Here is a 24,617-nt window from a genome sequence, read left to right on the forward strand (position 1 = left end):
GTGCTTTCCATGTGCTGCGTGTCATCTATGCTCTCCCTTTGCCGCATGTCATCCATGCCACCAGGTGAAAACGGGGCTCTCTCGGTGCTGCGGGTCATCCATATACCTGGTGAGGACAGTGCTACACTATGTTGTGTGGCATCCATGTCCCATGGTGAGGATGGTCCTCTTCCTTTGCTGTGTGTCTTCCATGTAACCTGGTTAGGATGGTGCTCTCCCTGTGCTGCGTTTCATGCATGTCACCTGGTGAGGATGGTGCTCTACCTCTGCGGCCTGTCATCCATGTCACCTGATGAGGACAGTGCTCTCCATGTGCTGCGTGTCATCCATGTCACATGGTTAGGACTGGGCTCTCCCTTTGCTGCATGTCAACTGGTTGGCATGGCACTCTCTCTGTGCTGCGTGTAACCTGCTGAGGAGGGTGCTCTCCCTGTGCTGCATATCATGCATGTCACCTGGTAAAGAGGTGCTTTCCCTGTGCTGCGTGTCACCCATGTTGTCTGGTGAGGACGGTGCTTTCCTGTGCTGTGTGCCATTCATGTCACCTTTGGGAGCTCGGTGCTTGCACTGTGTTGTATGTAATCCATGTCACCCGGTCATGACGGTGCTCACCCTCTTTTGCTTGTCATCCATGTCACCTGATGAGGACAGTGTTCGCCCTGTGCTGGATTTCATCCATGTCACCCATTGAGGACAGTACTCTCCCTTTGCTGCGTGTCATCCATGTCACCTGGTGAGGATGGTGCTCTCCCTGTGCTTCATGTCATCCATGTCACCTTGTAATGATGGTTTTTGGCCCTGTGCTGCATTTCATCCATGGAACCCGGTGAGGATAGTGCTCAGACTCTGCTGCATGACATCCATGTCACCTTGTAAGGACTGTGCTCTCTCTCTGCTGCGTATCATCCATGTCGCCTCGTGACGACGTTGTTCGCCCTGTGCTGCATTTCGTCCATGTCACCCGGTGAGTACGGTGCTCACCCTGTGCTGCATGTCATCCATGTAACCAGGTGGGGACGGGGCTCTCCCTGTGCTGTGTTTCCTGCATGTTGCCTGGTGAGGACGGTGCTCTCCCTGTGCTGAGTGTCATCCCTGTCACCTGGTGAGGATAGTACTTTCCCTTTGCTGTGAGTCACCTGCTGATGACGGGACTCTCCCTGTGTAGCTTTTCATCCATGTTACCTGGTCACAAGTGTTCTTTCCCTATGCTGCATGTCACCCATGTCACCTGGTTGGGACAGTGCTTTCCCTGAACTTTGTGTCATTCATGTCACTTTTGGTAGCATGGTGCTCGCACTGTGTTGCGTGTTACTCATGTCACCTGGGTATGACGGTGCTCACCCTGTACTGAAAGTCATCGATGTCACCTAGTGAGGACAGTGCTCACACTGGGCTGTATGTCTCCCATGTCACCTGATGAGGACGTGGCCCTTTATGTGCTGCGTGTCACCCATGTCACCTTGTGGGACGGTACTCTCCCTGTGCTGCATGTAACCCGGTGAGGAAGGGACACGCCATGTGTGGCGTGTCATCCATGTCACCTGTTGAGGATGGTGGTCTCCCTCTGCGGCGTGTTATCCATGTCATCCGGTGAGGATGGTGCTCTCCCTGGCTGTGTGTCACCCATGTCACCTGGTGAGGACTGTGCTCTCCCTCTGCTGTGTACCATCCATGTCACCCGGTACGTACGGTGCTCACCCTGTGCTGCATGTCATCCATGTCACCTTTGAGGAAGGTGTTCTCCTTGTGCCGCGTGTCACCCAGTGAGGATGGTGCTCTCCCTGTCCAGCGTGTCATCCATGTCACCTGGTGAGGACGATGCTCTCCCTGTGCTGCGTGTCATCCATGTCACCTCAGTGGATGGAGCGTCGGCCTGCAGACTGAAGGGTCTCTGGTCCCATTCAGGTCAAGGGCACATGCCTAGGTTGGGAGCTCGAGCGCTAGAGCTGGGCATCAGGGAGAAAAAAAAATCCAGAAGAGACTCACAAGCGCGGGGCCAGCGTCACACAGCCCCCTCCGGAGGCTCGGAGGAGGTGCCTCTCTTCACACGGTGGTGCCTGTTCAGATCTACGTGAACGGGTCCGGGAGGGCGGAGCCTCCCTTAAAGCTGAGACCATGCCTGCTGGCCGTCACCTGGGGAAGGACAGGTACTTGGGTCAGGAGCCAAGAAAGGCTCTGGGCTGCTGGCGGCGCTGCTTGGAGGGGGAGGGGGATGCGAAGGGGAAACGTGGAGGCTGAGAACAGGCCGCTGCCTCGCGGTTCTGCCCCGGCTGGCAGTGGTCCCAGGGCGCGTGGGCCCCAGGCCTGGGGCAAGTTCCTTTGCAAATCAAGGCCGTACCGCCCACCTCGGTTTTGCTGAAAGAATCAGACGGGACAACGGACGTCAAGGGCTTCGTACTGCGCGCAGCACAAAGTAACCGCAGAGCTAAGCGGCCCCGGATAAGTGAAGGAGCTGGGTTTAGCGCGTTGGAGTTTTCCCGTGTCGCCCGGCAGCAGGGCCAGTCCCACCCCCGACACCCCCCATCCCCCACCCCCAGCGCCCGACACCCCACCCCCGCGCCAGGCCGCAGGGGCTTGGCCGGCTGACCCCGCAGCCCCGGGAGTGGCCCCGCCGCCCGCGCCCACTCACCTGCGGGCTGGGTCCGCTGGGGCCACTGCGAGGCCTCCCTGGGCACCATCTCTCTGGGACGGCGGCGGCGCGGGGTCCAGCCGCCCCCAGACGCGCCGCACCCAGAGCCGCTGCGGGGCGGGAGGGCGGCGCTGCGGGGCGGGAGGGCGGCGCTGTGGGGCGCGCAGGGAGGCGGCCGTCCCGGGGAGGGCCGCGCGGACTGAGCCTGGCGGGCGGAAGGGGGCGCTCCCGAGCCCCGCGTTCCCCGCCCACCGGGTCTCACTCGAGGCTCGGGGCCCGCGGAAGGTCCGCGCGCCCTGCCCTTGGCCTCCTGCCCCAGCGCCGGGTTGCTGCGGGCTGCGGGCTGCGGGGCACCCAGGCTGTCGGGCGCTCTGATCAGAGCCAGCTTCCTTCCAGCCCCGCTCGGCACCGGCCTCTCGTCGCGTCCCCCACGCCAGCCGCGCCACCTCGGCTGCCGTCCCCTGGCGTCCCCGGTACTGTTCCCGGAGGAGCCGCGAGGCGCTGGGCTCCGCGACGCGGGCTCTGCTCCACGCGCGGAGGAGGTTGCCACGGGCAACGGCCCGGCGCCCAGCATCCCGCTCCGCCGCGCTGCTCCAAAAGCCTGCGGAGAACCTCACGGAGAGGAGCGGCGGCCAGGAGACCCTCTGCCGCACCCGGGGGTGTGCTCGCCACCCGGGCCCTCTATACTTGTTGTTTGTTGATTGTATGTCTTTTTTTTTTTTTTTTTAAGTAGGGAGGTTTTTATTTCCTAGTTTTGCATACTATTTACACAGGTTTGTTTGTTTTTTTAATCCTCACCGGAGGGTATTTTTCCATTGATTTTGAGGGAGAGTGGAAGAGAGAGGGAAAGACAGAGAGAAACATTGATGTGAGAGAGACACATGGATTGGTTGCCTCCTGCCAGGGCCCGATAGGGGAGGAGCCTGCAACCGAGTTCCTGCCCTTGACCCAGATCGAACCCGGGACCCTTCATCCGCAGGCTGACGCTCTATCCACTGAGCCAAGCCCGCTAGGGCTGTTTACATGTTTTTGATAAAAATTAGACTTAGACCATTATTTTGAGACTAGCTGTATGTGATCTCCCTCTAGTGGCCACATTGAATAATGTTATGAAATTCAAAATTCTTCCAGAGCTCAATTTACCATTCAAGTCCCGCATATTTGACAGCTGTGTCATTCCTTATTAATTTGACTTTTGTGTTTTCTGAAGCAGTAAATCAACTTGTGTTATGGTCCCCAGAAACACCTAGTGCCTAACCAGAAAAGTTGGCACTCTCTGAACCTGGCAAAATAGTAGCCACCTAAAATAATAATTACTGTGTTATTAGCACCTTAATAGTAATTCAGAAACATATGTACTTGTTGACATAGGGTAGCCATGGTAAATGTCATGTAAATGACGACCATCAAAAACATGCATAAGGAGGACAAATAGCATAAAATAAAATAGCAGAGACAAAAATTTTAAACATGTGTAGTGATTCCTTTGCAACTTCCTTTGAATCCATATTTTAAAATAAAATTTTGAAAATATCATTGGTCATGAAAAATGGAAATGGATCCAAACTCTCTCAAAAGAATAAGAGTGTCAATTTAGAATTTTAGAAAATGAAAAAAGAAAATATAGAGTTTACAGGGAACATACCTCAGACATACAGAATGGTTGGAAGTAAAAGAGTATAAAAAGATAAATTAGGCAAATACAATCTCAAGGAAAGCAGGTGTTGCTTTGTTCATTTAGGGGAAAACGACTTTAAGAAAAAGCATTACTACTGATAAAGAGGACTACAACTTAAAGATAAAAAGCAATTATAATCTTGTATGACTTTAAAAACAAAGCCCTACAGTACAGTTCAGTCTCCGCCGCTCCACACTTGACCATAGTTTGTTCACTCTTGGGCACTGCAGATAAAAATATCAGTATGACTTTGGAAAACTGTTGGCATTATCTATGAAAATGCAAGTACAAAGCAGACTCAGCAATCTTCCTCCTAAATATATGCCCAACAGACATGCATACAAGTGTGCACCCAGACACATGCACAAGAATGCTCATTCATAAGAGCAGAAGATGAAAATGACCGTGACCATGGACACAGGCAATAGTGTGGTGAAGGCCTGGGGCAGGGGACGGGTATTTGCTCGAAGGGCTCAATGGAGAAAAGAGGAGACATCTGTAATACTTTCAATTATAAAGATAAATTAAAAGAAAATTTAAAAAATAAAAATAAATAAAAACAAAGCCCTAAAACATGTAAAGAAAAACTTGACAGAACTACAAAGAGAAATGGACAAATCCAACATTAAAGTGGCTATGCTTTTATATGGCAAAAAAAAAAAAAAAAAAAAAATCCAGAAGAATAATTTCACAGTTTCTTGGTGAAAGAAGACATGAAACAAGGAACCATGAGCTCTAATCAGTGCAAGAGAAGTCTAGAGAAGGAAGTCATTGTGTATGTTTCCCCACGTCCCGCATGGTTCAGGGTTCAGGATCTGGAAGGGGGCCGCACACAAATGAAAGAGACGAGACAAGAGATAATTTGGAAATTGGGGGGCCAGGTGAGAGCCCATCCCAAGAGGATGGACTCCGCTTGTGCTCAGGCCTTGCCATCCTTTTATTCAGTTGGGGATATACCCATAGCCCTTAGGCAGGCAAGTTCCAGTAACAGGCAGATTATCTTTTCAGTAAGGATTTACATGACTATCTGGTGGGGAAGTTGCTTCAGCTACCACTGTCTCGACTAAACAGTGGGTGCGTAGCTCTGACTTTTGCCAGGGCTCAAGGGTCACCAGTGTTCCGGGCTCCTTGTCCACACCACTCTGCTAGAGAAGACAATAGGCGGCTTCCCACAAGTAATGAATTCTGTTGGAAAGGCACCCGATAGTAGCAGATTTGGAAACAGTTCTAGTTTAGGAGGAGAATCCTGAACCGAGTTTTGAAGGTAAATATGAAATTGTTCATCTCTCTGTGTGCTGGGGACTGGGGGGTTCCAGGCAGAGTAATTTCATTTAATAAAGAGACAGAAGCACACAACAGGAGGGGCGGGAAAGTAACTATATTGGTTAGCAGTTTGGCATTGGTGGAGTATGAGCTGTGCAGGGGTGAAAGCTGTGGGAGGCAGGAGGATTAAGCAGGAGTTGACATGTTGTGCCAAGGAGTCTGAACTCAGTTGTACCTGATGGCCCCATGGGTGTAAAAGCATTTCAGCTGGTGCGAAGTGGTAAAGGTTGTTTGAGAGCCATCCCCGGCAGTCATTTGTGGATGTGTTGGAGAAAGCCAGTCTCACGGCAGGGAGCTCAGTCAGGAGCCATCGCATCAAGAGATGGTGACACGGCGACAGCATGTGCAACCTTGCAGTGAGGGCACGGTGCCTGGTCACCTGTGTGCCTCACTGGCCCTGTTGCATCACTGAGAGACCTGTGATGAGCCTTCAAAGGGCCCTTTGGGAAAAGGCATGGTTGGTAGATTTAAGAGCAAGTATTCATCAAGGATCCAGGGGAAAACAAAGAAGGAAGAAGCTAAAAGCAAATTCAGGAGAACAAACTTCTGGTGGATGCCTTTACAGCCACCAGCGCTGGGCTCCACAGGGCTTAGAGGCCCATGCACACTGAGCCCTGCCTACCTAGCACCTGGCTGCAAGGGGTGTTTCCCACAAGAGGGTCCTGGAGAGGGAGGCCCAGTTCCCAATCTTTCCCATTTAAGGCAGCAGCTTCGGAAATAGTTCAGCTGGGCCCTAGCGGGTTTGGCTCAGTGGATGGAGCGTCGGCCTGCAGACTGAAGGGTCCCTGGTTCCATTCAGGTCAAGGGATACCGAGCGCCAGAGCGGGGCATCAGAGAGACGGCCAATCCATGATCCTCTCTCATCGTTGATATCTCTCTCTCCCTCTCTGAAGTCAATATTAAAAAAGAAAAAAGCCCAGCTGGGCCAGCCTCATTCCCTCTGACATATCATCGCTATCGGATCCACAGAGAATCCGGTGAGGTTGTGGGCTGACGGTGGGGTGGGGCCTGGACCCATGGCGATGGCGCCCTTGTCTGAGGTGCAGACGTGGTGGGTGGGAAGAGGAACTCGTGTTCAAGGAGGCCAGAGGTCCCGGGCCTCCTTCCTCCGGGCCCCGCCCCAGCCTCCACCTGCGGAGTACCGGCGACACAGATGGGCACCGCCCTGTCCGAAAGCCTGGCCGCCCCCAGGTCCTGCCACTCAAACCTGGTTCACCCGGAGCCTGGGCCCCTGGGCTGTCCCTTCGCCGCCTCCAGACTTGGATCCTCAACCTGAACGGGATCCCAGCGCCGCCCGGTGGCGGTGCTAACGGCCGTGCGTGGGCACCACTCGCAGGGGATGGTCCTCGCCTCCTGGAGCGGTCGGGCCTCTCCAGCGGAACCTCAGGGAACCCAGCATCGCCTCCAGCCTGCGGGCCAGCTCCGCTCGCGCGGCCCCACACCCGCCAGGGGGCGCCCTTGCCCGCGAAGCTGGCGGGGCCGTCGCTCCCCAGGCCGGTGGGGGCTGCCGACCTCTGCACGGGCGGCGCCAGGTGCGGGCGGCGCGGGTCCCCTGAGGTCCACGCACCCCGGAGCCTGCACCGCGGCCTCCGCCCCCGGCCTGGCGCCGGTCCCCGGCCGAGCCCGCGGCTCCCGCAGCCCCGGGCGGCAGGAAGTTTGCCCGCAGCTGGGCCCGCCGCCTCCCGCCGCGACCGGGGAGGCTGGGCGTCCCCCGCCCGCAGCCCCCGCCCCCCGCCCCCCGCCCCCGGCCAGCTGGCACCCGCCCGCAGTGCCCGCGCTGCCCGCCGGGCGGCGCCCCGCGCCCACTCCTCCCGCTGCCCGCGCCCCTCTCGGCCGGACACAGACGCTCCCTCCAGCCGCCGGCGGTCGGGCCGAGCGCGGCAGCTGCTGCGGAAGAAGCGAGGGACCCGCGCGCCGGCCAGCACCGGCCCTGCCCAGCCCGTGCCGAGCCGCCAGGTAAGGCCGCCGCAGCCCCGCCGGTGCCCCGCGCCCCGGCGCCCGTCCTGTGGGTTTCCGCTCGCGCCCCTCCCGCGTCCGTGCCCCCCACTCGGAAGTCTGGGTCTCTCCTACCCCCGGGGCCGCTACCCGCCTCGGCCTCCCGCCTCCTGAGAGCCGGCCCTGCCCCTCACCCCCGCCACCCCGGTCCCGCAGGCCTCCGTCCCAGCCTCCCCTCCGCACCCTTTCCTGGGCCGGGTCCTCCCGCTGTGTCCTCCCCCCTCCCCACCCACTTCCCTCCTCCCCGCCTCTGCGGGCTGGTGCTCCCCACGCCTCTCCTCCCCCTTTCCCCTGGGCCTCTGATCTCCCCGCTTCCTGGCCACAGCCCCCCATCCAGCTCAGCCCTGGGTCCCAAGACCACCCCCCTCCTCCCCCGCCTTTCTCACTGGCATCTGCCTGGGCCTCCCCTAGCCCCTGCGCTGGACTCCGGCCACCACCACCCTTGCCATTCTGCATGCTGTTCGCTTCGGGGGACCCAGAGCCCTATCAGAAATGACGCTCTTTCCCTGGACTAAGAGAGCTCCGTGCATCCCACCCTCGTTCATCCCGCGGGAAGCCAGGAGAAACTCGGGAGACCTTCATTTGGGCCAGTGATCGGAGGCTGGGAGGACGCTGGGGGAGGGGTGGCTGATGGCACTCTCCTGTGGGGATGGCAGAGCACAGAGCTCAGACCTGGCCTGGGGGTGGGGGGTCGGCCCGGGTCTGGCAGGAGGTTTCAAGGCCTGGAAAGCACCTGTGCCTCTTCCCCTGCTCCCTGGAGCTGGTGACAGCGAGGGGGGGCATTGGAGTCCCGCGGGGAGTGCGGGCCCAGGGTCTGGGCAGAGGAGGTGGAGGGCCTGGCCCAGGGCCCTGCCGCCTGGCAGAGGTGGGGCAATGCGCAGAGCCTCTCCCCCTTTGGGGCTTTGGCTGCACAGCTCTGGGCATCTCTATGCTGCCATCTCCTCCTGGTGCTGTTGTCTGGGGTGCCACGTGGTGCCATCTCCCCGCCTCCCTCCAGTGGCTCTTCTGGGCATGCCTCTCAGGGGCCTGGGTTGTCTGGGCTCGGGCAGCCCCTTTGCCAAGTGGTGGGCACTCAGGACTGGCCAGGAGTCCTGAACCCTGTCAGGAACCAAGAGAGCGACCTTCACTTAAGCTCCGGTGAGTCACTGGGTGCTGGGATCTTCCCAGGAGCCCCTGCTCACTGCTGTGGGGGAGAGGCTGCCTGGGGGGCAGGGGTCATCTGCGAGAGAAATCCGGTTCTGCTGTACTTCCCTGTGTCTGTGCTCCGGGGATGGCGGCCAGGGCCCGGAGAGGCAGCTGTGTCTGGTCCCCCCAGGAAGGAGCCCCTGGAACTCCATGGGGCTCGGGAAGCTGATTGTGCTGAAGCTCATGTCTCATGATGATTATTATTAAGCTATATTTTTACTGATTTCAGAGAGGAAGGGAGGGAGAGAGAAACATCAGTGATGAGAGAGAGTCATGGATCGGCTGCCTCCTGCACGCCCCCTGCTGGGGATGGAGCCCACAACCCGGGCTTGTGCCCTGAGCGGGGAATCAAACCTGGAATCCTTCAATCTGCAGGCGGATGCTCTATCCACTGAGCCAAACCAGCTAGGGCTCATGTCTCATTATTAATCAGGTTTGTTATTTTCCTCACTGACTGGATGTGTTTGTCAAGGTCGCGGCCCTCTGGAGAGTTAATCCAATAAGCACACGTTGCCGTGTCTGGGTTTAATTTTCCACATTCTGTTCATTTCTTGTGGCGCGAGCCTTGTGTGGGGAGCTGTGGCCTGGTTTGTCACTAGCTCCTGCCTGCCCAGCTGGGCCCCCAGGCAGGCGTGCGGGCCCAGGGCTGGGGCACTGCCTGGTGGGGCAGACACGGGGGTTCGTGGAGAGGGCTGAGAGGAGACTCGCTCTTTTCTGTGTTTTCCCCATTCCCCCTCCAAAGGCATCTTGGCTGACATCTCCCCAGCACCGGAAGGTGGTCTGACTCTCCCGTTTGTCTTCCCTGAGGACGGTGAGGAAACTTGTATGTGGTGGGAAAGGCCACAGCTGCTGGGAGCAGGGCCTTGGAGGGGCCTCAGCACCCCTGCTGGGGTCCCAGCCTCCCCCTCCCCCACCCCGGGTGGAAGGAAGGGAGAAGAGGAAGGCCTGTCTTGGGTGAGGGGGGAAGCTGCTGGGAAAACAGGAAGAGCTGTGAGGAGGGAGCGGAGGAAGGGCTGTGTGGCCGACGGGCTGGGCAGTGGGTGAACCTGTGTGGAAAGAAAGCATCTCTTGTTGTTTATGCAGAGGCATATCCATTAGGTGTGTATAGCCCCACAGTTTTCCAAATGCTTTTTAGAAAAATTATTTGATCTCTACTTGGGATCTCCTAGTATTTGATCTGCTACCACCCGGTAAGGTGTTACTGATTCTCAAGAAATGGCATCTCCCCCAGGTTAAATGCCTGTGGCTCTGCGGCTGCACCCAGGGTCTCTGGACGCCCAGCCCAGTGCTCCTTTGCTGCTACTTGTTGCTTTAAAGCTGTCCAGCCTCTCCCCTCCCCATACTTTGCTTCAGTTTCTCTTCATCTTCCCACCTCAGCTCAGCACTCTCCTCTCCCTGTGGGGCTGGAGGGCTGGCTTCCATCCGCCCAGGGTCTGGGATCTAGCTGGCTCCTGGTTCTGCATTCTCTCCACCTTAGACTGGCTGCTTGGCACCAGGGTCTCCTGCCACCCTGACCCTGGGTCTGCCATTTCTCTCGACTCGCTCCTGCAGAAAGAGCTCCAGGTTCTCCAAAGCCTGAGGCCTGGTCCTGGGACCCCTGTGCGCCTCTTCCCTTTTTCTCCCACCCCCTGCTCCATCCTTATCACCTCAGCCCTCTCTGCTCTTGTGAGAACTTCGGGTGCCCTGTCTCATCTTCCCTTTCCCACGGCCACTGTCCTCACGTGGGGCTCTAGTGGTTCCCCCCTGGGTCGTGGTAATACAGTCTCTTCCCTGAGCAGCCTGAGGCCACACCTGCCTTCCTGCAGATGAAGGTGCTGGTGACATGTGACCCATCTCAGGAGCCCTCAGTGGCCCCCGGGCTGCTGGACAGAATTCCCATGTAGGAGCTTGGAAGCCCAGACCACTCACGGGCTGGACCCAGCTTTCTGCCTCAGGGTGGGACCCTCTGCCCGCCTCCCTGCCACCAGGACTCTTCTTCCCTCCTCCTGGGCGCCCCACCCCATCCTCAGGCGCCAGCAGGGAGTACTTGCTAAGTGCTGGGAAACCTAGGTTTCTATCCCTGTGTGACTCCCAGTGACTTTGAACAAATTGCTTACCTTCACTTGCCTCACCTGTAAAATGGGGATAATCTCACCTGCTTGAAGGGTTATTACAGCAAGAATGTGAGTGGATGGGAATTGATTTGTCACCTGAAGGGCAGGCCAACTCAGCAGCCCTGGGCGGGCTTTCCCACGCTGCCCTGGTGTCACTACTCTAGCTGCCTGCTCCTGCTTGCTGGGGGCAATCACCTACCCTCTTGCTCCCCACGCAGATGGCACGTCCCATGAGGAGCAGAGCCTTTTGCCAGGTGCCTTTCACATCCTGGGCTCCTACCTCGCACGGGCCATCCTGCATCCCGTAAACTGGCCCCTGCTCATAGCGGGAACATGTGAAGTGATTATAGCGTTTGGTTATGTAAAATAGGGTATGCGTTCCATTTAGCAAATCAAATGCAAACACATCTCCCACCACAGTGCCCGCCAAGGTCAAATGTGGGATGAAGAAGGGCAGCAGCTGCCATGGCACTGCTCTGCTTATCCTTCTCAGTCGTCCCAGCTCCCCATGAGGCAGCTGTGAGCACCTCCACTTCTACAGGTGAGGAGGGGCCCAGGGGCACTGCAGTGGGATGTCTGTGCTGCTTCACAGATGGGGGTGGGGGCACATTCCAGAACCCCAGCTCCTTCCCCTGTTCCTGGGCCTGGAAAAGGGAGGGAGAGGCCCTTTATAAAAAGACTAGAGGTCCAGTGCATGAAATGTGTGCACTGGGGGTGGCGGGGGCGAGGGGCGGGGAGAGGTTGTCTCTCAGCCTGACCTGGGGACCTGGGCCTCTAGCAGTCTGGAACCCCTCAGGGGATGTCCGCCTGCTGGCAGAATGGGCCTAAGCCAGCAGGCGGACATCCCTCTCACAGTCTGGGACCCCTTGCTCCTTACCGCCTGCCTGCTTGCTGCTCCTTAGCGCTGCCGCGGAGGCAGGAGTGGCTCCCACCACCGCCACTGCGCTTGCCAGCCATGAGCCTGGCTTCTGGCTGAGCAGCACTCCCCCTGTGGGAGCGCACCACCACCAGGAGGCAGCTCCTTCATTGAGCGTCTGCCCCCTGGTGGTCAGTGTGCATCATAGCGACTGGTCGTTCTGCCTTAACGGGCACTTAGGCTTTTATTACATAGATTCCCCTCAGGTGTTATTCCGCGACAGAACCCACTCAACGTATGTGTGTCCTTTGCATACAGCCCCGCAGGGACTACTTAGTGAGGGCCCCTGCATGGGGCTCTTCCCTGGGCAGGTGGGTGATGTGAGTGGCGAGCACAGAACGCCCCGGACTGGAGCTCAGGGCAGAGGAGGGCCTTCCTGGGTGAGGAGGGCTGCACCAGGAGGGGGGCAGGCGTGTCCTGAGGACGCGGTGAGGCCAGGAAAGGAAGGTCTTGAGTGGGCGGGGGTCGGCAGAACGAGTCAGCTCAGGAGGGCGGGCGAGCGGAGAGGAGAGAGTCCGGTTGACACATCCAGGCTGGGAGACATTGAGGATCCATGGGCAGAGGTGTGCAGTGCGGGCCAGGACTTGAGGGCCTGGGGCTGCGGTGAAGGCAGAAGGAGGTGCACTGAGTAGCATTTCCAAAGAGCAGAGCACACAACAGATTGGATGAGCAGATGAGGGAGCAGGGGAGTAGGAGAGAACTTTGAGGTTTTCGCCCTGGCGGTGAGGGCAACTGTGATGCCACTTTCAGAGACGAAGCCAGAGGTGAAGCCCCTCTGAGGGAAGCTCTGAGTCTGTTGCCAGCCAAGTGGAGGGGAGGCCGCTGGAGCATGGGGGGCTGGGTAGGGGGCTTTCTGGGCAGCAGGTGAGCAGGCTTGTGTGAGGGTGAGCACCTGCAACCACGTGCTGTGTACGGCACTTCTTTCAGGCATTTCTGATGACTGGGTTTCACCTCCACACCCTCTGCGAGCCCTCTCTGCTCTCCCCTCATGGCACTCACCATGCGCCCAGCCCTCTCTGCTCTCCTCTCATGGCACTCACCATGCGCCCAGCCCTCTCTGCTCTCCTCTCATGGCACTCACCATGTGCCCAGCCCTCTCTGCTCTCCTCTCATGGCACTCACCATGCGCCCAGCCCTCTCTGCTCTCCTCTCATGGCACTCACCATGCGCCCAGCCCTCTCTGCTCTCATCTCATGGCACTCACCATGCGCCCAGCCCTCTCTGCTCTCCCCTCATGGCACTCACCATGCGCCCAGCCCTCTCTGCTCTCCTCTCATGGCACTCACCATGCGCCCAGCCCTCTCTGCTCTCATCTCATGGCACTCACCATGCGCCCAGCCCTCTCTGCTCTCCTCTCATGGCACTCACCATGCGCCCAGCCCTCTCTGCTCTCCTCTCATGGCACTCACCATGCACCCAGCCCTCTCTGCTCTCCTCTCATGGCACTCACCATGCGCCCAGCCCTCTCTGCTCTCCTCTCATGGCACTCACCATGCACCCAGCCCTCTCTGCTCTCCTCTCATGGCACTCACCATGCACCCAGCCCTCTCTGCTCTCCTCTCATGGCACTCACCATGCACCCAGCCCTCTCTGCTCTCCCCTCCTGGCCCTGGGACCCTGTGCCCAGCCCTCTCTGCTCTCCCCTCATGGCACTCACCATGTGCCCAGCCCTCACTGCTCTCAAAGTTGCTCATCTGTGTTTCACCTCCAGGGGACCTGGAATGGAGCTTACCTCCGAGAGAGCTGGGACCCCACACCTGCTTTGCTCAAGGTCAGTCCTGTCCCAAGTGCCTTGCACAGAGCAGGTGTTTAATAAATATCTATCTTATTTTAGTGACCTCAACTTATGCTTAACAAATGTTTGTTACAGAGATCAGTTCCTAGAACGTGGATGTGAGGGCAGTGATGGGGGCCCCGCTTCCAGGAGTGGGTGTCCCAGGGTCCTTCTGCAAGATGCCGCCTGATTGCTATGACTTTCTTCTCTCTTTTATGTTGACCCGGGAGGTGCCAGCGCTGCACTAGCTGTTCCCAGGGTTGGGAAGTAAGTCCACAAGCTTATCATTTGCTACCCATTCCTGAGTTTGAGGCTGGCCTGCCATGCATTGTAAAAGGCCTTGGGCAGGTGTCCAACCCCTGTGAGCCCCTGCACTCACCTGCAAGTCAGCCCTGCCCTCACCTGTAAGTCAGCCCAGCCCTCACCTGTAAGTCAGCCCAGCCCTCACCTGTATGTCAGCCCTGCCCTCACCTGTAAGTCAGCCCTGCCCTCACCTGTATGTCAGCCCTGCCCTCACCTGTAAGTCAGCCCTGCCCTAACCTGTAAGTGAGCCCTGCCCTCACCTGTAAGTCAACCCTGCCCTCGCCTGTATGTCAGCCCTGCCCTCGCCTATATGTCAGCCCTGCCCTCACCTGTATGTCAGCCCTGCCCTCACTTGTATGTCAGTCCTGCCCTCGCCTATATGTCAGCCCTGCCCTCACCTATATGTCAGCCCTGCCCTCACCTGTATGTCAGCCCTGCCCTCACCTGTATGTCAGCCCTGCCCTCACCTATATGTCAGCCCTGCCCTCACCTGTAAGTCAGCCCTGCCCTCACTTGTAAGTCAGCCCTGCCCTCACTTGTATGTCAGCCCTGTCCTCACTTGTATGTCAGCCCTGTCCTCACCTGTAAGTCAGCCCTGTCCTCACCTGTATGTCAGCCCTGTCCTCACCTGTAAGTCAACCCTGCCCTCGCCTGTATGTCAGCCCTGCCCTTGCCTATATGTCAGCCCTGCCCTCACCTGTAAGTCAGCCCTGCCCTTGCCTATATGTCAGCCCTGCCCTCACCTGTAATTCAGCCCTGCCCTTGCCTATACGTCAGCCCTGTCCTCACCTGTAAGTCAGCCCTGCCCTTGCCTTTATGTCAGCCCTGTCCTCACCTGTAAGTCAGCCCTGCCCTTGCCTATATGTCAGCCCTGTCCTCACCTGTAAGTCAGCCCTGCCCTTGCCTATATGTCAGCACTGTCCTCACCTGTAAGTCAGCCCTGCCCTCACCTGTATGTCAGCCCTGCCCTCACCTGTAAGTCAGCCCTGCCCTTGCCTATATGTCAGCCCTGCCCTCACCTGTATGTCAGCCCTGCCCTCGCCTGTAAGTCAGCCCTGCCCTCACCTGTATGTCAGCCCTGTCCTCACCTGTAAGTCAGCTCTGCCCTCGCCTGTATGTCAGCCCTGCCCTCACTTGTAAGTCAGCCCTGCCCTCACTTGTATGTCAGCCCTGTCCTCACCTGTATGTCAGCCCTGTCCTCACCTGTATGTCAGCCCTGTCCTCACCTGTATGTCAGCCCTGCCCTCACTTGTATGTCAGCCCTGTCCTCACCTGTATGTCAGCCCTGCCCTCGCCTGTAAGTCAGCCCCCATGGCCCTTCCTTCTCCTCAGGGTTTTTGCAGAGAATTCATTCAGAGAAGTAGAGAAAGCAGATGGCGGTGGTTATCTCTCTTTGGGGTGCTGTGGGATATTTTGGTCACAGAGGCTGAAACGGAAGCCGGGGTGCGCACAGAGTTCAGGGGTTTCTCTGGGGAAGTAGGGGTATGCTATGGGCCAGTGGAAGAGACCTGGCTTAGAATCAGGAAATCCAGGCTACTTATTGTTGCCTCAGTTTCCTTTCAACAGGGGCACTTCATAAACTACCTGACAGGGTCCCCAGTTGAGTGAAGGCTCCCAGGACAGGGAGTCAGAGTGGTGGCCTGGGACACTGGCTCAGAGTAAACACACTTTAGGTAAAACGCCCTCAGGCACCAAGAAGTTTGAGCATTTGATGGAGCTCAGACCCACCAGGACCAGTCTAATCACCAGCCTCTCTAGGGCCCAGGGCCCCAGTGGCTGGCATGGCTGCCCAGGTCCTCAGGAGGACGAGCTAACTGGGGTGTGCACTCTCCGAGGCATGCTGGGACATCTCAGGAAGGAATGCAGTGGAGCACTGCTGCTGCAGTTGTGGGTATTACCGACCTTTACAGTGCCCCCTGGCCTTGTTCCGTTCATGAGATGACAGAAGACTGTCCCCAGCAAGGTTGGTGACCAGATGGGAGTTGGGCATCGCTCTTTCGGGAGGCGAGAGAGTCTTTATGAGAAGTAGAGGAGACTAACGGGTTTAGGGAGGGCCAGAGGCCCTTCTTGTGTCATTCCCTGGGTGGAGGTGGTGTAGTTCTCACCAGATCTCATCTACTCCTAAGCCTCCATCAGCACCACCTGCCCTCTGCTGGAGCTGCCATGCCACTTCCTGGTAGGTAGCACATATTCAAAGACTTAGGATGTTCTTAGTGGTTTTTGCTCCTCACCCGACAAGCTCGCAGGGCCACAGGTCTGACAGGCGGGACACCTAGGAAGTGTCATTGCGTTCTCTCAGGGTGTTAGTAACTGCTGAAGACAACAGCTATTTGATTGGGAAGTTGGATCCCTTCCCTGGGCTCTGTCCATACACCGAGAACCTTCTGAAGGCTGTTAGCGGCCTGCACAGACATTGAAGACAGTGATCCTTGGGTAAACCGACTCTTCCCAAGGTTGAGGACATTACACAGACTACAGCAGCATTTGTCCTGGAATGGTAATGCCTATGTAATTGCTAGAAAATGGAAACCCTGGGAGGTTAAATGAGTCATAGAATCTTATTCCTGGAAGGAACTTGAGATCATTCATTTAACATCTCACCTGCTGTTCTCCTCTCACCTACAGACAGAATCTCTACTGGCTGGTTGACCAGCTTCAGCTGCTGCTCTGCCACCACCTCCTCTCCCTGCTGCTCCTCCCCATCTTCTGAAGGCTAACATTGAGCCCATACTATGTTTCAGTTGCTTTATGTACATTAAGTTGATCTTCCAACAACCCTATAAGTAGGCTCTATTGTCTCATTTTACAAATGAGTAAACTGAGGCCTAGAGAAGTTGCATAGCTTGCCCAAGGTGACTTACTAGTAAGTGGTAGAGCTGGATATAACTTTGGCAGTCTGAACCACGCTCTTGACCATCAACTGGGGCTGGGATCAAGCCTGCAACCGAGGTACTGAAATTTAACCCATAACCCGTCAGTCCTTGGGCTGGCACTCTAGCCATTGAACAACACCAGCTAGGGCCAAGGTGCCCTCTTAAAGGGCCAACACACATGATCTTGCTCTGGGACACATACCTGTGGCACTGGTAGAGGGAAGGTGACTCGGCATATGGGAGTCATAAGGGGAAGATCTGGGTGGTGTGGCCTGAGGAGAGGTGTGTGGGATCAGCCACCGAGGTCTCATGACAGGGGCGTGCGCTAGCCTGGTCCTCCAAATACTGGCATCACCACTCTACCGAGGTCAAGTCCTGCAGAAAAGTCCGCTGGCTGCACCCAATAGGGACCATTGGTGCTCTTTTTCTGGAGCAGCCCTTGGTGGAGGCTCAGACAGTCATTGGGCTAGGTAGCTTTGGAATGGCGGCCATTCTTCCCCAACTCACTCGCACAGCTGGAGCCCAACTGCCCCCACCTGGTGATTCTCTTGGTTGGTTTGTCTGACTCCCAGGGCCCTGCCTTTGCTGAGTTCAGTCTCTCAGGGAGATCAGAGTGCTGCACAGAGCACTCTGAACTTTTGGAGCACATCTCCCTTGGAGGCTCTTGTCTGGGACTCAAATGGGTTCTGGGTTGTGTGGCTCTGGCATGGGGGGGGCATTGTTACCCCCTCTGCAAGCTCAGCTGGCATCTCCTACCCCCCACAATGGAAGACTCATTTAACCTGTCCTTCAGACTCCTGAGGGCTCTGCCCTACTGAGTTTGCTCTTATGGAGGAGCTGACTGGCTGCACCCAACCTGAACCTGTGGAGCATTTCTCCTAGGGGACTAGGGTCAGAAACTCTAGCAGAGACTGATTAGTATGGCTCTGGAATAGAGCCACTTTCCCCCCATTGAGGGCCTGATCACACTGCCTCCAAGCAGGAGACCCATTAGCCCCATCCTCTCAACCCTAGTTACCCTGCCCTATTGAGCTCATGCCTTGTAGAAGGATCTGTGGGTTGGGGAAAGCCTGGGTCCTCTCTACAGTCTTTCTTCCAGAGGCTCTCAAGGAAGACTAAGTAACCTCAGGGAGAGGCGAAGTGGCTGACAGGTTTGAGGTGCACCTCAGGGTGCCTAGGAACTTTTATGAATCTGCCCCTTGCTCAGAGCTGGAGGAAGTTGAACCTTGTACACAGCTTGGACCCTCCTCTGTACACTCAGGTCCAGTAGAAGCAACAACAAACATGAATTGCATGGTAGTTCCAGATATGTAGCCCAAAGCTAGTTTCAGCCAGTGTCTGAGATTGACCTGCACTGAAACCCTACCCAGGTGGACCCAGAACCACACAATTGGTGGATTACAGACCACAGGAGGTCTTGACCCAACTAGCCACAAAAGTAGCACACCTACCAGACCCTGCTGGGAACAACTCTACCTAGGGGAGCAGCCCCTACATACCAGCTCAGATACTGTGACCAAGGTCTATCCTTATAGTCAGCCAGACTGAGGTTAACCCCACTAACGAATGGGCCAACATCATTCAAGACCAAACTATAACAGGGGGGCATACAAGAGACATTCCTGGAGCACCCAGCTCATCTGATCTGGAAGATTGCATCACTGACACCTACAACACGAAAGTAGAATTCAAATTTTGGAGTCATAGCAGATCTAACTAAGACACAGAGACAGACAAAAAAGGCAGACAAAATGGGGAGAAAAAGAAACATGTCCTAAATTAAAAAACAAGAGAAATCCCCAGAAAATGAATTAAATAAAATGGAAGCAACCAAGCTACCAGATATAATTCAAAACAATGGTTATAAGGATGCTCAAGGACCTCAGGGAAAGAATGGATATCTCAGTGAGAAGTTAAACAAAGGGACAGTAAGCATAAAAAAGGACATGGATGGAAACCATAAAAAAGAATCCATGAGAAATGAAGAATACAATATCTGTAATGAAGAATACTCTAGAATGACTCACCAGCAGGTTATATGAAGAAGAGGATTAAATCCGAGATTAAGAGGACAAGATAACAAAAACCACCCAAGCAGAGCAACAAAAAGAATTTTTAAAAATTAGGAAAGTGTAAGGGACCGCTCGGACAGCATCAAGCATAACAACATCTGCATCATAGGGGTCCCAGAAGAAGAACAGAGAGAGCAAAAAATAATGGCTGAAATCTTTCCTAACCTGGTAAAGGAAAAAGACATACCTGCCCAGGAAACACAGCAAGTCCAAATCTAGATGAACCCCAAAAGGCCCACACCAAGACACATCAAAATTAAACTGGCAAAGGTTAAAGACAAAGAGAATTTTAAGAGCAGCAAGGGAAAGACAGAAAGTTACCTACAAGGGAGCTCCCATAAGACTGTCAGAGGATTTCTTAACAGAAACACTTCAGGCCAGAAGAGATTGGCATGAAATATTAACAGTGATGAAAATCAAGGACCTAAAACCAAGACTACCCATCAAGGCTATCGTTTAAAATTGGAGGCAAAATAAGGAACTTCCCACACAAGAAATGCAAAAGTAGTTCATTACCATCAAACCAGTGTTGCAAGAAATGTTACATAGTCTTATTTAAGAAGCAGAAAGAACAAAGAGGGAGAGAAAGAGGAATGAAGGTATAAAGAATAAAATGGCAATAAATAAGTACCTATCAATAATTACTTTAAATGTAAAGGGATTAAATGCTCCAATCAAAAGACATAGGGTGACTGAATGGATAAGAAAACAAGACATACATATATGTTGTCTACAAGAGAACCACTTTAGAACAAAAGATTCACACTAAAAGTGAAGGGATGGAAAAACATATTTCATCCAAATGGAGATGAATAAAAGCTGGAGTAGCAAAACTTACATCAGACAAAATAGATTTAAAAACAAAGGCCATAATAAGAGACAATGCTAAAGGGATCAATCCAACAAGAGGATATAACCCTTATAACCATATGTGCACCCAACACAGGAGCCCCTAAATATATAAATGAAATCTGGATGTACATAGAGGGAGAGATCGACAGTAATACAGTCATATTTGGGGATTTTAACACACACCCAATTGATATCAGTGGATAAATCTTCCAGACAGAAAATCAACAAGGAAACAATGGCCTTAAACGACACACTAGACTTGTTGGATTTAGAGAGCATTTCATCCCCAAATAGCAGAATATACATTCTCTTCAGGTGCAAATTGGACATTTTCTAGAATAGACCACATGTTAGGACACAAAATAAGTGTGATTAAATTAAAGAAGATTGAAATCATATTAAGCGTCTTCTTTGACCACAATGTTATGAAGTTAGAAACTGATTACAAGACAAAAAAACCTGAAAAACACACAATCACATGGAAGCTTAATAACATGTTACTAAACAATGAGAGCAAGGAAAAAATCAAAGTTATCTTGAGACATGAAAATGAACACACAACAACCTACACTTTAAGAGACACAGCAAAAGCAGTCCTAAGATGGAAGTTCATAGTAATACAGGCCTTCCTCAAGAAGCAAGAAAAATCTGAAATGAACAGTCTGACTTCACACCTAAAATAAACAGTCTAGCCTTACACCTAAAAGAACAAACAAAGCCCCGAGTAAGTAGATGGAAGAAATAATGATCAAACTAGAAATGAAGACATAGAGACTAAAAAAACAACAAACAAACAATTCAAAAGGTCAATGAAACCAAGAGGTGGTTCTTTGAAAAGATGAAAAGATTCACAAGCTTTTAACCAGGGTCACAAAGAAAAAAAAAAAGGGTAGGACCCAAATAAATAAAATAAGAAATTAAAGAGAAGTAGCAATTGTCACCACGTTTCCTGAGTAGCTCTTGTGTTACAGTCACAGTCATTGCATGTCACAGGCGTGTGCCCTGAGAAAATGCATGCAGACCTTTCAAATCTGTCAGATACTAGATTGGTGTCCTGGTGGCAGAGCGCTGAAGACAGGGTTGACTGGCTGGCTTTTTTGAGCTCTGTGAGGCTAGGTGATGTTGTAGACACCCCATCAAAGAACCATGAAGTTCAGATGACCCAATCTAAGAGTACAGAGTGAGCAACTCAGTGGAGAAAGCGCATCAGTTTGAGGTAAAGTAGCACCATTCCACTGTACTTTGAAAAATAAGAGTCCTGCCAGAGTCTAAAGTAAATAGGCTGGAACATGAGATCTGTCAGGTAGGGTGCAAATTGGAAGTACACCAGCAATTATAGCAATTAGACTAAGCTGAGAGCATATTTCCATCAGAGTCTGACCCAGCAGGCGCTGTCGGCTATCTCTCTTCCCCTCAGCTCTTCTTTGGGGAGGGCCGTTAGTAGAGGAGATGCTCACAGCCTGACCTTGGGCTTCAGGAGCTGGAGTGGAGCTGATCATTGTCCTATATTTTTGTGTCAATAATGCTGTTGCTCTTGTTGTATCTCAGGTGTCCATCCTCATATGTCATCACAAGACCTCACAGCAAACCCTACGCTGTAGGAGTTACTAGTTCTAGGAGAGAACGGATGCTCTGAGAGCCTGAGTGATTTGCACAAGGTTACACAACCGAACCATAGAATTGCCCTTTCCTCTGTATGCGTGGCTTCTCCATACCGGCCAATGCCTCTCCAAGGAGCCAGCTGGTCTCTCTGCTCCAGCCTCCAGCACCCAGCACAAAAGGAATGTACACAGCTCACCTTGGGGAGAATGGAGGTGGGTGGCAGTGAGGCAAGGTGAGGCCACTCTTGCAGGCTTCAGGGACAGGAGCAGAGGTCATTGTCTGCCTTCTCCCTCAGGCAGGAACTCCACTGTCACAGGGCCTGTGTCTGTTTCTCAGAGTTTAAGTCCCCAAACCAGGGCAGTACTGGCATACAGCACGTGCTCAGTAAATACTGTTGAATGCATGGCTTCCTGCGTGATGCCCTTGTCTGCAGAGACTCAGTGTCCTGGAGCCCTAGGCTAGCAATGTGCCTTGGAGCTGGAAATCTTGGATAGGCTGCTTCAACTCACAGATATGTGGGATTAAAACGTTGGTTGTGTAGATCTCAAAACACATTTCCCTGGTGGATTATGGAATTAGTGTAACCCATAATAGAGCTGAATAACGATTAACAAACCCTGGACCTGCCTGGACGTTGGCCTTAAGCACCACCTTCTCCTTTAACCCAGCTGAGGTTTCCATAGACATGGACTGGACAGGGACGTCTGGTGAGAGCAGTGGTGGTCTATGGGTAGGGAGCCCCAACTTATAGACCAGGGTGAGGGCATTGCATTGCAGTGAGTCAGAAGGAGGCTCTGCGAGCAGAGGCCTGGCCCCAGGGGTGTTTCTCTAGATATCTAGTGTGATCTGGGGACTGTGTTCACCCCAAAATCCATTTACTCTCATGCAGAGTTAGTTATAGGGGGAGCAGTAAGCAGAGGAGGGTATGGAGACTATGGGGACAGAGGACCTTAGAGAAGGCTCCCTTGTGTGAAGATGGACCCAGGATCCTGGGGATGAGCCCTTGGTAACCCTGGTTCTTGAGGCATGATAAGGTGCTATGCATGGATGCATAGTCACCCCAGCCACCTGGTGTTGGCAGTGGTCAGCGGTGTCAGCTCAGTTCCTCCTATGCCCATTTCTGCTGATTGGCAGTGGTGCTTGCAGCTGAGTTGAAACAGGTCTGGGACCAAGTATAGGCTACCTGGGACACAGATGGGCACAGGGCACAATACATTTGTCAAGTCAAATGTAGTCCAATCATGTATATATATATATATATATATATATATATATATAAAAAGCAAGAGACCAATGCCGTCATGACCATAACGACCTAACGACTGGTCGCTATCACACCCACTGCGGCCAGCGAACTGTCCTGATCTGGGCCGATCACCCCCAACACCCCGATCAGAGCGGGGCCAGCCTGCCAACCACTTTGGCGGCAGAAATTTGGGGTCCGGGGGACCTTGGAGTTGCTTGGTCTCTGTCTTGGGCAGCTGAGCGGGCAAAGCTCTCCTTTGGTGGAAATGCACCCGGGATCAGGGCGCTGGAGCCGGGGATGGGTGGGGAAGCTTTGCTGGTGGCCACAGCAGTCCCTGCAGGCCGCACACAGCACCTGGGTGTGTGGCCCCAGTCGGAACAGAGGCAGAAATAGGGGTTGTGGGGCGCAGGGGGCAGCAGCACACAGGAGCCAGGAGGTGTGAGGCACAACATGGGCTCTTACCCCACCCTCTGGGCCCAGCAGCACCAACAGGTGGGCCATGATGTGCAGCAAGGTGCTGGGCTGCAGACGGGAGAGGGAGTGAGCCAGGAGGGCAAAGCCCCACTCCAGACAGAGCCCTGAGTGGTGTGGGCGGGGCCGGAGCTGGAAACCCTGGCAGGGTGGGCAGGGCTACAGCCCTGAGCCTTTTCAGCCTTGGCTTTGGAATTCAGAGGTCAGCCCCACTTCAAGAGAGAGGACGTGGTGGAAAGTGGCAAGGCCACAGGAGGGATAGGAAATGGTGTGGCCATCTTCGGGAAACACAGCTGCCATGGTCTTCAATAAGTATAAGAAGATGATCTTTGGTCTCCGTTCTACAGAAGAGGAAGCTGAGACGCAAAGGGAGCCTTCGCAGCACCTCACCCACTTCTCAGACCTGATCCTGTGCAGCATTGTTTTCGTTGAAAGTAGAGGATCCAAACGTTTTTAGATCTTTGCTATTTTAGGCAGGAAAGACTTTAGCACAGGGAACTGGTGCTTGGGAAACCGTCGGAAAGCTGGAGGAGTGGGTATTAGCCTGGACCCCAGGAAAGACTCCCTCCCAGTGGGAGGAGCTGCCCTCTCAGCCACAACTGAATTCTAGGACACTCTGGCACAGCTGTGATGTGAGGATCAGGAATTTGCTGCCCCCACAAGTGCCCTCCAGCTCCCACAAAACAGGTCACTGGGCACTGCCTCTGCTACATTTGCCTGTGCACAGCCTGGATTCCACTGCAGAAAACCTCCACGTGTCTGCAAACATGATGATCAGCAGCAAACAGCCCAAACTGCAGGAAGATGCCTCTGCCCCACTTCTGCCTTCAAAATACTATGCAAGCACATCCAATCGGCAGAGACAAATTCATATCCAGAAACCTAGCTGCAAAGGAGTTTGGGCAATTTCAGACTTTTGTCTAGGAGTGAGATCTTGCCAATGTACCTCATGTGCCTGTTATTGATAAAAATGAGGCCTGGCTGGTGGTGCTTAGTGGTTGAGCATTGATCTATGAACCAGGAGGTCACAATATGGTTCCTGCTCAAATTTCGGGCTTGATCCTCAGTAGGGACATGCAGGAGGCAGCTGATCAATGATTCTCATCATTTATATTTCTATCTATCTCTCCTCCCTTCCTCTGAAATCAAGAAATATATATTTTTTAAATGGGGTCATGCTGTATATATGTGTTATAACGAGTTTTTCACTTCATAGATCACTAATGTCTTTCCTGTTAAAACCATACTTAGAGAACATTATTTATTTATCATTCATTTGAATTGATCTCAGAGAGAAGAAGGGAGAGAGAAATATTGTTCCGTTGTTTCCTGCACTCACTGGTCTGGGTATTGAACTTGCAACCTGGACATGTGCCCTGACTGGTGATCGATCCACCACTTTCTGGTGTATGGGACGATGCTATGCTGGTACTCTGACCCCAAATTCCAGCCTCCAGAACTGTGAGAAAAACATATTTCTGTTGTTTAAGCCACACAAATTTATAATATTTTGTTATGGCTGTCTGAGTTTACTAATCTACACTAACATGCTAATTAGACTGGGTTGACCAGACATCTTCTGGTCGTCCTTCTGGACAAAGCCAT

At 54.0% G+C, this 24,617-nt stretch overlaps 1 protein-coding gene across 1 annotated transcript in view; it reads left to right on the top strand.

Annotated features, from left to right (window-relative positions):
• The first annotated feature begins 7,465 nt into the window (after positions 1-7,465).
• The window catches only part of GRIK4 (glutamate ionotropic receptor kainate type subunit 4), a 234,074-nt gene continuing 216,922 nt past the window's right edge, over positions 7,466-24,617 (top strand). The window contains exon 1 of the mRNA XM_081113547.1: positions 7,466-7,586. The gene's annotated coding sequence lies outside the window, so the exon portion shown is untranslated. The remainder of the gene's footprint in view (positions 7,587-24,617) is intronic.

The sequence above is a fragment of the Myotis nattereri genome (assembly GCF_964212035.1).
Source record: "Myotis nattereri genome assembly, chromosome: 19".
Classification (NCBI taxonomy): domain Eukaryota; kingdom Metazoa; phylum Chordata; class Mammalia; order Chiroptera; family Vespertilionidae; genus Myotis; species Myotis nattereri.